General features: G+C 27.7%; 1 protein-coding gene across 5 annotated transcripts in view; it reads left to right on the top strand.

The window, feature by feature from the left end:
* The first annotated feature begins 505 nt into the window (after positions 1-505).
* LOC112680670 (5-hydroxytryptamine receptor 1) overlaps positions 506-11,610 on the top strand; it is a 333,709-nt gene continuing 322,604 nt past the window's right edge. For 3 of the 5 annotated variants that reach the window (XM_025550842.1, XM_025550841.1, XM_025550838.1), the window contains exon 1: positions 506-984. The gene's annotated coding sequence lies outside the window, so the exon portion shown is untranslated. Of the gene's footprint in view, positions 985-1,410; positions 1,532-11,610 lie in introns of those variants that run through there. The other 2 variants (XM_025550843.1, XM_025550840.1) reach the window with 1 other exon arrangement.

Genomic DNA, 11,610 nt, shown 5'->3' with positions numbered 1-11,610 from the left:
ATCCTGTCCGCGTATTGCCTCAGTGAAAAATCTCTGCACTGCGGCTTATTGTCGCCAGTAGGATATAGCGATTAGTGATAGGGTTTAAATGTAGATTCTCCGGAAAATCTGACACATCCGGATTTCAGATTTCATATGTCAGGCTTACAAATCCGAATTTCAGATTTACGGATTTCAATACCCGAATTTTGTGTTCAACATTGTGGTGGATATTCTCATGAAAAAGTCAATTTATTACAAAATATGTGTAATCGTCAAAACTTAAATCCGGATTTTTCAATAATAGCGATTTTCCGTGGAATAATATTGTTTTTTTTTCTTCGAATCCACGTTATCGTCGAGAGAACAAAACTCAAGTGCGGTGAGCATTGTAGTGTTAGTAGACGTTCGTCGCGTCGCGCGCGAACTTTCCGCGGTGGCGGCGGCGGCGCGCACGTGTGTGATTTCCGACAAGGACGAGTTGCGCGTTGGCGGCGCACATAAATTCGGTATCGTATGCGTGCGGACGGCCCGTGGACGAGTTCAGTTCGTTCCACCGTCGAGCGCCGCGTGCGGTTTTCCGCGTACCGTCGTCGCCGTCCGTTTTCGCGTGTTTCGCACGTTGTGGTTTATTTTTTTTTTTTTTTGATTTTTTTGTCGCCCCTCGGCACACTCATCGCAGCGATCGCTGGTACGTCCGTTAGTTGGCCACGTCATCCAGTCGATCGTTCTGGGGCCCCGTCAACGCGTTTGTAACGATTGATCACGGTCGCACACAACGGTTACAACCGTTTACGGTCCGATCATCGTAACGGGACATATCAGTGTACGAGCGAGAGAAGTACGCGCTACTGCGGATGCGGCGGGGCGTCGTCACCGATTTGCCGTCGTCGGGTGCGATAACGTTTTCGTAGGCGATAACCAGATCTGTCGGTTTTCGCGACGCGCCAGTCTTTCTTCGCCGACTCATCAGCAGCTCCCCGGAAGCGTGACAAACACCGCCAGGTAAGTAGCCAACTGTGCCCGCCTAATCCTCTGCCCAACCCCACCACCATCGTAAACCACACGTCGAGCACGCCCGTCGGTGGCGGATTTCGCGGTCTTCAAATATCGTAGCCCCGCACCACGACGGTTTCGGGTGGCCGAACAACTCTGTTGCGGTAGTCGACGAGAAATCGCACTGCGGGCCGAAGTCTCGAGAGAACAATAAATAGGACAAACAAACATAGGACCTGCCGAGACCGTTCGTCGCAAATGGTTTTTTTCTCCGCGAACAAACGACTGTGCGTCGGTCGACGACGTCCACGGAAAAACCAGTCGAATCCGATTGGGTTCCGGAAATCGTTGACGTCGTCGCACGACACTCGCCGCTGGGGCGTTACGGTCGTTACCGCGAAAACGGTTAAAACGGTCGTAGCAGTTGGTCGTGATCCGTTGTTCCGAGTGAAACGATCTCGCGCGTTGAACGTTATTTTCGAAAACAATTGTCGCGCGTAAAATCTGACGAACGCCACGGGTCGCCTACGCACGAGAACCACCGAACGATAATAAGGTAATCGCTTCCGATTTACCGATGGTGATGGCACTGTCATCGCGGATTCGTCGAGAATGAAAACCAAAGCAACGATAATTGTTGTCCGCGGATTTTATTCTGTTATTCGCGTTTTTTCCCGGGAGTAGTTTTCGCATCGAGTTCAACCAAAACCGTGCTAAGCCGTGCACTGAATAATTTTTAATATTGAAAACCTGCAAATATTTATCGTACCCACACACACAGCAGTCTAATGAAAATGTGCAATATTTATACGCGCGAGATTTTAGTGGAGTTATTAGCTTTTGATAACCCGCCAAGGTTTGATTATTTTGAGCAGACGAAAAATGAATAATTTTTACAGCAGTATTTTATATATTTAATACGTATTTCTTCTGTATATGCTTACATTTCTGTAGAAAAAAAACAAAACAAAACATACTCGTATGTGCGCAACGAATAGATTTCAATCATATAGTATTTAAATTATTCACACAGTTAAAAGCTTGTGCAGTAATATTTCGTATCTGCATACGATTAAATCTGAATTTTTTATCAATGTTTATTTCCGCGATATAATCTCTATACTATAGCTGTTCGTTGAATGTTTTTTTGACGTAATATTATTTTTCAATGTTCTAATTTATTTGATACAATTTATTAGTTCAAATCACTGTTGTATTTTTAATATACAAATCTTTATCTTTTAATAATCAGTTTTTTATTCCAATTTCAGTCTTCAATTATATATAAATAATTTGACACATTTCGATTACATTATTTATTATAAATAGCAACAATTATTTTGATACGTTACTAAAAGTAGGGTGTATTAATATTATTACCACAAAATCTAAAATAATTACCACAGGAAAATGCATTTACATTTCTTATCATTGAACTAATATGGATTTGAATTTATTATAGTAAATAAAATGTATATAGATTTTTTTAAAACCGTATACTAGAATAATAAAATGTATTCTACTAGATGTATTAGTTCCTGCATTGTGGCGTCTTTAAACTAATGTTTGAATAATAATTAAATAAATAAAATAAACGGTATTAATTATTTATAGTTCAAATATTTGCAGCATAAGCCTTAAAAAATAAGTTATAATGGAATAAATTATATCCAGAAAATCTGTTTTATCCCATAAAAATTATAGTTGATAGTGTACAATATGTCTTTTACACATTGTAGTATCTATAATTTAAGGATAAATATTCAAATAATATTATAGATAAATTTATAAATATTTAGGTATAGGAATTATAAGATACTATTAGTATCAATCAAATTTTCTATATAATATTTTACAAGAATTGCTGAACTACCTAATTACTAAAATATTACTTAGGTATCTCTTAGCATACTAAATAAATCTAATTTTATATTTTAAGTCTCTTTAAATATAAAAGTTCAACGGTAAATCTTAAGTTCAAAATTTAATTTATGTATTTTTATTTTTTAAACAAAATTGTGCATGAAAGTATTTGCTCGCAATTCATGATGTTTTTACATATGATAATAAAGGAAAAAGTTTTAATTTAATTTAAATCTTTAAATGATAAAAATATTAAAAATATATTTATATATATATAATAAAATTTGTATGAATATATATTGTACCAAAGTAAAAACTTCATAAAATAACTAGTCGGATATACGGATCGAGTGTTTGTATTGTGTCAATTCACTTCGCATGCACTTTAATGGTATGTACAAAGGAAATGTAATGCATAATCATGGTTGCCATCTTTTTATTTTCAAAATAAAGTACATCATAACTTATAGAACTTTTCTTGGTCTGTAAAATCAATTTTGAATATATTGTAACTATACGGCATACGTTAAGTTATTAGTATGGCAGTATAGTACAAATCGCAAAGAAAAACTAATTTCTTTTTAACCATAACCTCTTAATTATCTTTATTGAACTACACTTTTTAACATATTTAAACTTAAACATATTACATTAACTTATTACATCAATTTTATAAACATGCTATATGTTATTTTTAAATGTATACTTTTTATTGTTCTTAGCATTTTTTTTAGTATTTTTTCGTTACCAACAAAAGTATCATATATTTCAGTACATAATTCATTGACATGAAGAAAGATAATTTCCTAATAAATTCATATTTAATAACCTTAAGCCTACATTTGTTTCGTTCATTTCTATATTTTAAGTTGATTATAAAAAATACCCTCTCATAGTAACTTAATATTGCTGAAGTACTGTATATAAAACTCATAACTTTGTAAATATTAAGAAGAAATTTACCATTTTCAAATTTTCAAATTTTAAATAAACTTTGCTATTTACTATATAAATTTATATTAGGTTCTTTCAACAATGTTAAAATTTTATTTATTGTAATGCAATTATCATACAGATCATTCATATTTAAAAAAAAGTTTGTTTTCTAATTTAAGTTCACTAATCATACATAACAATTCAGAAAATATAAGTTCTTTTGAAAGATTAATATATTTTACTCGTTCTAACCAATTTATATCTTAGGAATCAAACTATTTATTCAAGTAATTAACTTCATTTTTCTAAAAGTTTAAATAATAATTACTAAGTATTTTTTTGTTTACGAATGTTTCAGTATATTGATTTGTCTATAAGTCAAAAAATTTATTTTTGATTAGTATTTCTTAAGATTTTTTTAATGAATTCATAACGTCATAAATTACCATGGCTAATATGTTATTCCCTTGTAATTTATTAATGCATTCATTGAATAAGGGTAAAATGTGACTTAAAAAAAAAGTATTTATCTATGTCAGTGATTGTTACTTGATCATTACTAAATAATATTTTTAATATTAAAAGAGGGCATTTTTCCAAGAATTATAAATAAGATATTAATAATTCCCAATTTTTAGAATATTTTCTATGGGATAAAGATAACCATCTAGTCATAACATGTTTCTTTAATACAGATCATTCACAGTTCAAAAATGTAAAAAAAATCTTTTAATGTTTCACGTCTAACAGCATATTATGAAAAATCAGTATATATTTTTAAAATTATATTTTCTGTGTCAAAAAATATTAATTCATTATATATCTTATAGAATTGTGAATAATATGTTCATGACAGTTTTTTTTTTTTTTATAAAATTATTAATGTTTTTTTTTAAGTATTTTATGAATAATTTTTTCCAAAGTTACAATTACTATTACCTGCACTTAATGCGAACACTTTTTGCAAAGATAATTTGTGGTTTTCATAAAAATCAATTAATTTATTTTCAATGTAATTTTTAATACTGAAATATTGAATACTGAGAAGAAAAAACTTATCATTTCTTTTGTTACTAATATTAGTTTGAATTGAAAAAGTAATTACATTTTTATTACTTAAATACATTTATTTCATGGAGATATGCAGATCCTAATACTTTAATTACAATATTTTCAGTATTTGTCCTACCTAAATGTAATTTGTTTAACATTTTAAAATTTTTATATATTTTCTTTTCGACTTTTATGCCGAAATCTAAACTATTATAAGAAAAATTGTGTTTAACAGTATGATCAACTTTGACAAGTTCACAAGCAGTTATTTGATTTTCTTCTTTGTTAAATCTATTGTCGTTGAATCCATAAAAGTCCATAGTTTTATTTTTAAGTAAACATGTCTGCGAACTTTTATATTTTTTACTTATCTCATGTTGTTTAATTTATTTAAATATTAATATATTATGAATATATTCATTAATATAATGAAAATTTAACACTGTTAACAAATAACACTTTATTCTAAAATACTACAACTGTAAAAATTTTAAACTTTTAGCAACGGTTATGGTTAACGGAAAACACAGATAAAAATATATATAATACCTTATATATATATAAGGTAGCTGTGAATTCGTGACTGGACTCGTACTACTAGACAGTTGACACTCACGGTCGTGAATCGTGATTACTTATAAATTATAATACTTATGTATATAATTTTACCTAAGGCCTTATCGTCGTGGTTTTAAGGTTATCGTCAGTTATTTTTAAATCGGTCGATCCATACTGGTGGCGGCAAAACCATTCGGACTCAATAACAAAAATACCGCAGTGCGGCCAGGTTCTTAATAATAAAGTATTTTGGAGTACTTAATTTAAACTTCAAAATATATAGCATAGATGTGAAAAAAAAGTTCAATACTTTGAAAAATAGTACGAGTAGCAATTCTGGGCATAATTCGAGTTTTGTGTTGGTTTGGTATGAGTTGTACATGACGTCTGAGATGCATAGTGCATTATATGAGCACATCGTGTTATTCTTATAATTAATTTATAGGATTAAACGTTGTATTTTAAAAGGAAAAAATTCGACATAAAATTGATTAATGTTTTTAATATTTAAATTATTTACTTTCGTAGCTTATTACGTTTTTGGTATAATTACTATGTAACAATCAATTATAAATTTATAATAAAGTAATATGATCAAGATATTAATATATTTATTTATTAAGATATTTGTTTAATAATATTATGAGTTTTTATTAAGCTTTTGAATTTTAAAAAATTAAATATTAGTTATAGTTTCGAATAATGATAATTCTCAATTTTACATTATTCAAATTTGAATTGTTTACAAAGAAAAATGTTTAACATATTAATTTTAAAACGCTATTAAATAAAATCAGAGTACTATTGTTTCTTGTTTCAATATCATTAGAGTATAAGATTCTTGAAAGTTTTAAGGCTGTTTAGAGTCTAAACGTTAGACCAATTACGTTTTTTTATTTATTTTTTTAATCAGAACACAACGATCAATATTAATTTTCTCTTTAAGATATTTAGAACAAATGTTATTGATTTTCCCCATGTTTAGGTTACTTTTTGAAAGTGATACATGAAGAAATTTAAGAAATAACATACCAACAGTTAGTAGCTAACATATCAACTGAATAAAATATTCTATTAGTAGAATAGTGTATGATATGATATGAGTAGTTCTTAAAAAAAATATGGTATACTTGTGTTTACATGTAATATATAATGTATGATATTTTATTTTTCTCCAATGAAAGTAATGTCGATAATGTATATGACTAGTGTTTACTGGTATTTAATGAATTTAAGGTATTTTGATTTCATACGGTTTTGTAGTCGAATCTTTTGTATTTTATCTTACCAAGTTGTGTGTAATATTATTTTTCATGTAATTATATTTAATACACTTATTCCATATCGAATATTTTAAAGTACACATCATCACTGTACTGTTTTTGATGTTCAACTGCTTATTTTTGCATTGTATAGTCGTATTATAGCTATGTTTGATAAGTATTTTATTTGCTTATGCTCACTCACAGATACTTATAATATATTAATAAATTTTAAGTTTATTTTTTCAGTTTTATACAAATTCGTTTGTTACATATAGTTCGTCCTTGTTCTAATCCAACTCTACTGTTGTAGAAAATTAAATATAAAACTAGTCTAGATGATATGTTGCCCCTTCAAGCTTTTCCAATTTCCCTAGGCGCTCCCATTTGGTACACGCGCAACAAAATAACATAAATTACACTTACGTATGTAGCATATACTAGATGTCAACATATTAATGCGTAGTATATTCACTTAACTTTTGATCAAATTCCTATTACATTTAACGTCGGTACACAATCAAATAGTAGCGTGTAAATTCTTCATTCAAACAATCATTTTGTAAGTTCGGTCCACTATTTTAATAATTAGAGAATTGATTCTTTATTATTACGATATTATTGTTGCATAATATAATTTTTACAATATTTCTTCGAAAAATAAATGAACGAATTGTCTATAAATCTACTCTTCTCATTATGGCTTAACAATTACAGCCAATTTATTATACCAAGACTTATCAATCGATCATTAAGATATATCATTGATATATTTTTACTTTAAATTAGCGTGTTTATATAGTTTAATGTAATATTTTTTTCCGTAATAGAATTTTACATAAATTGTGCATATCCACGTATGAGCTATTGACCGTATCGTTTTTTTTTGTTTTAAATACATTTTTGATTTTCCTGTATTCATGACAGATCGGATGAATGAATTAACAAATACTATGTAGAGTCATTGAATTCGTAAAATTCTCGTCACATAATTATTGTATTTAATTGGTTTTGTTTAGGTACAATTACCAATTATTAATTTTAATTTTAATTATTTTCATTATTTGTTATCGCTTTTATATTATCATAATAACATATACCTTTTCATCTTGCTATCGTAGCACTGTTTGTTCAATGTTAACATGTGGTTTAACTTTTACGAATAGGTTTTATGTTTCATATCGTTCGTTGATTCGTATGTGTTATATAAACGACAAATATTTACCGTCACAAAACCGTAATTGTACTCGTACCTATATATCATCGGTTATTTTTATTTCAACCATCGCTACAATTTAAAGTATTTTTTTAATATTTTTCTAATTTTATGTCGTATCAATTTTAATCATAATTTTGCTAAAATAGAAATACTATACACCTTCTCATTTCCTGGACTTTTTTGGATCATATACTTGAATAATGAATTAAATAAATAAATAATAGAATGTTATCCTTCTATTTATATATATATATAAACATACTTTTATTTATAATAAATTAGTGTTATTGAAAATTTCTCTGAATCAATGCTCAGAAGTCTTTGAAATCAAAAACCAAAATATTGGATGACTATTTGGTATTCTTATTAACAATTATATCGCCCTTTAGAATATACGCGAGAAATCCAATTTTAGATTTTATTATTCTCTCTATTCAACAATACCAATGTATGTATTTATTTACATATACATATATATGTGAGTTTGTTTAAAAAAATTACAAAATATAATTTTTAAAATTATGTTGTTTTCTTAAAAAAAAAAAAAAACTAAAGTTAGTGTAGGTGTATTTAGTTACTTACGGTACAGTTAGTGTCCAAGCTTTTACAATCAGATCTTTAGGTTGTCAAACATACTTAATTAGTATATGTATTGACATTACATTCGTAAACAAATTAGAAAGAACAATGGTTTGCTTTAAACATGCACACACTTACGCACACTGCATATTTATAACTTAAGTCATTGTACATTATAACAATGTTTTTTACATTTTTAAGAAATTTTAAAGTATATTTCGTATATGAATAGTCAAACAAAATAGAGAAATGTTATCTAGATTATACTATTTTTTCACAGCGATTTCTCAATATCGATCACATTAATTATTAAGTATCTCACCAGAATTGGTCCAGAAATTTAACTGCTACAAATGAAAAAATGACATAGTAATTCCTTTAAAGTTTAATTAAGCAGATTATGATGAAATAGTTGCATTTATATGCTGCAATTATATAAATTTCAAAAATAATTTTGCGGTTTAGTATTTTAGTTTAAAAAGTTCATAAGACCTCGTATTTTTCTCAACGAGAAATACAAATAATCATTACAAAAAACTTGAAAAGCCAGTCACATAAGTTGTAATAAAATCTATAATCTCGTTATCTTATTTAAATTTTACAGTACACTAAGACTTTAAAAGTGTAATGTTGTTTTAAAATATCCATCAAAGATATTGATAATTTCAAAGTAATAACGTAGAAAATTGAGTACTTATTATTCTCAAAAATGGAATAATATATTATAAATATTGTATTATAGAATTATGTTCTGAATTATACATATCACAAACATAATACATAATACAAATAAGTATAGAATTTATATTATTATAAATATCGAAAACCAAATTAAATCCATTTCTATGTAGCATAAATAAAATTAAATGTTTTATAAAAAAAATATGTTCCTATAAATTAATTGTTACATTATTATTTATAAATTTAATTACATTTTTAAAATATAATTAATTGAATGGTGATTCAATAATCAAATTAATTTTATTTCATATTTACTACTTATGATTATTTTTATTTGTTTAATAAACAATTTCAGTATTTTATTATTAGGATTAATTAAAAGTGATGAAACTTGATTTGAAATTTCTGATAAATAATAATATACTTATTTTATGGTCTCGAATTGTAATTAAAAATGAAAAAGTTGAAAACGAAATAATTGAAATAATTATTAATTTACTATCTCATTAATTTAATCAGACATATTGAGTATTTTTTAATTAATAGGGGACCTACTACTTACAAAAACGCGTTATACTACAGTTATCATGGCACAAACCACACAAAAATAAAGAAATTATCAATATTAATAAGTATTTAAAAATTACGAGGAAAAATAATTCGGTTAAGTATGTCATTACATAGTTCGAAGCGTATTGTATCAATGCAGAGAAACATATTATAAAGTTTCGATATTCGACGTAGTGTGTGCTATAAGTTCTCAGCGACTCTTCGGTGTTTTCGAGTTTCAAATGGCGTATAACGAATACGTATAGTTGATGCTACTTTGCTAGATCAAGTGTTCTGTATTTGAACGATAAATTTGCATTTCCATAGTACCATACACAGTGATAATAACCACCACAGGCTGCCGAGACAAATATATAACTCGCGCACGCACCGAACAATATGATCGTGACCGACGGTTTAAATGATTGAATACCAACAATATGATATACAATATCAATACAATTGATTACAATATATTATCATATATATTGTAGTGTAGGTAAAGGGAAAAAAGGAAATAAATGTAAAATAATATAAAAAAAAATTGACAAATATTATTTTTGCCCAATCATCAACGCTGTTGGTGGCCCGTAACAACGGAATAATCGTTACCGACGGCTGGACGACACAAGGGAAATTATATACTAACATATAGTAACAGACGAGTGTATGGATGGATATATGAAATGTAACAAACAAAAAGCTTTAATAGAAGTTTTCGTAACAAAACAATCATAATATGTACGTACGCCAAACTATGAAAGAGGGACACTGGAGAATATACAATTAATACAATAGTTATCAAATTGATTTCGGTAGGTATCAGAGGAAACTATTATGAGTGTACAATTATTAACAATGTAATTTAAAAACAAATATTTAAAGTATTCAAATGGAAGTTATAATATTTTGTTCGTGATGCATTATATTATTTTATCATATCAGATGAATAATGGTGAATCGAGTTGATCGTCGTTTGAGTAACGTTTAGTAGTACCATTATTGTATCTGCTCTTTAAGCATTTAGAATTCAATAGTCAATTGCGAAAATTTAATTATAGTGCAATTAGACTCATTCTGAATTCAATGCATTAATTTGATTACCTGAAGAGTTATAGTTAACCGTTTTCTGTGGTCTGTCGTATAATTTTTACGATTGAATAAAAATTCGTTTTTACTGTTATTTTATTCTAATTACTATGAAACATATTACAAACTAACAGTTTATGAAAAATATTAAACGCTAAATGCAATTATTATCCCCTATGTAAAACATTATATGTAAAAAAAGACATTGTAACAAAAACAAAAACATGTAAAACAAAAAATATTAAATAAAAAAATGCGTAAAACGATGTTGATTTAATTTTCGTTAGAAGTAGAAAATGTTTTAATAATGTCCATAAAGTGTATTATTTGATTTAATTTTTGAATAGTTGTTTATTTATTCTTATACTTGAAATATTCTTTTTAAACATATAAACATAAATTAATTTTAATTTGAAGTCCAGATGTAAAATATCGAAGTAAATTTTTCGAAGCATTTATGGTTTTCAGATATGTAAGTAATGTTGGTGTCAATTTAAAATATTTAGTACTAAATATGACATTCAATGATGTTTAAGTGATACTTCGATGTTGGCTGGTACAATAAAAATTAAATACAAAACTGCAGATAAAAATCCTTTTTAAACTAGTATTTGATAAAACAAAAAAAAAAAAAAAACAAGTAAAAGTCACGTTTATAGTTGAATCATGAATTTCGAAAAAGGTCCACCTCGAGTTTTTATCAAAATAGACTGCTACATTTTTTTCGTCTACATATATCGACCGATATTTTATGAGCAACAAGGGCTCAGATTATTTCTATTCTATTGTGATGAATTAATTTATTATTTATTGTCAATTGCTAAAATAAAGAAAATAATTCAAAAG

Source organism: Sipha flava, unplaced genomic scaffold (genome assembly GCF_003268045.1).
Source record: "Sipha flava isolate LNK unplaced genomic scaffold, YSA_version1 179_pilon_pilon, whole genome shotgun sequence".
NCBI classification, from domain to species: Eukaryota; Metazoa; Arthropoda; class Insecta; order Hemiptera; family Aphididae; genus Sipha; species Sipha flava.
Note: the sequence above shows the minus strand (reverse complement) of the source record. Positions and strands in the feature narration are given on the sequence as shown.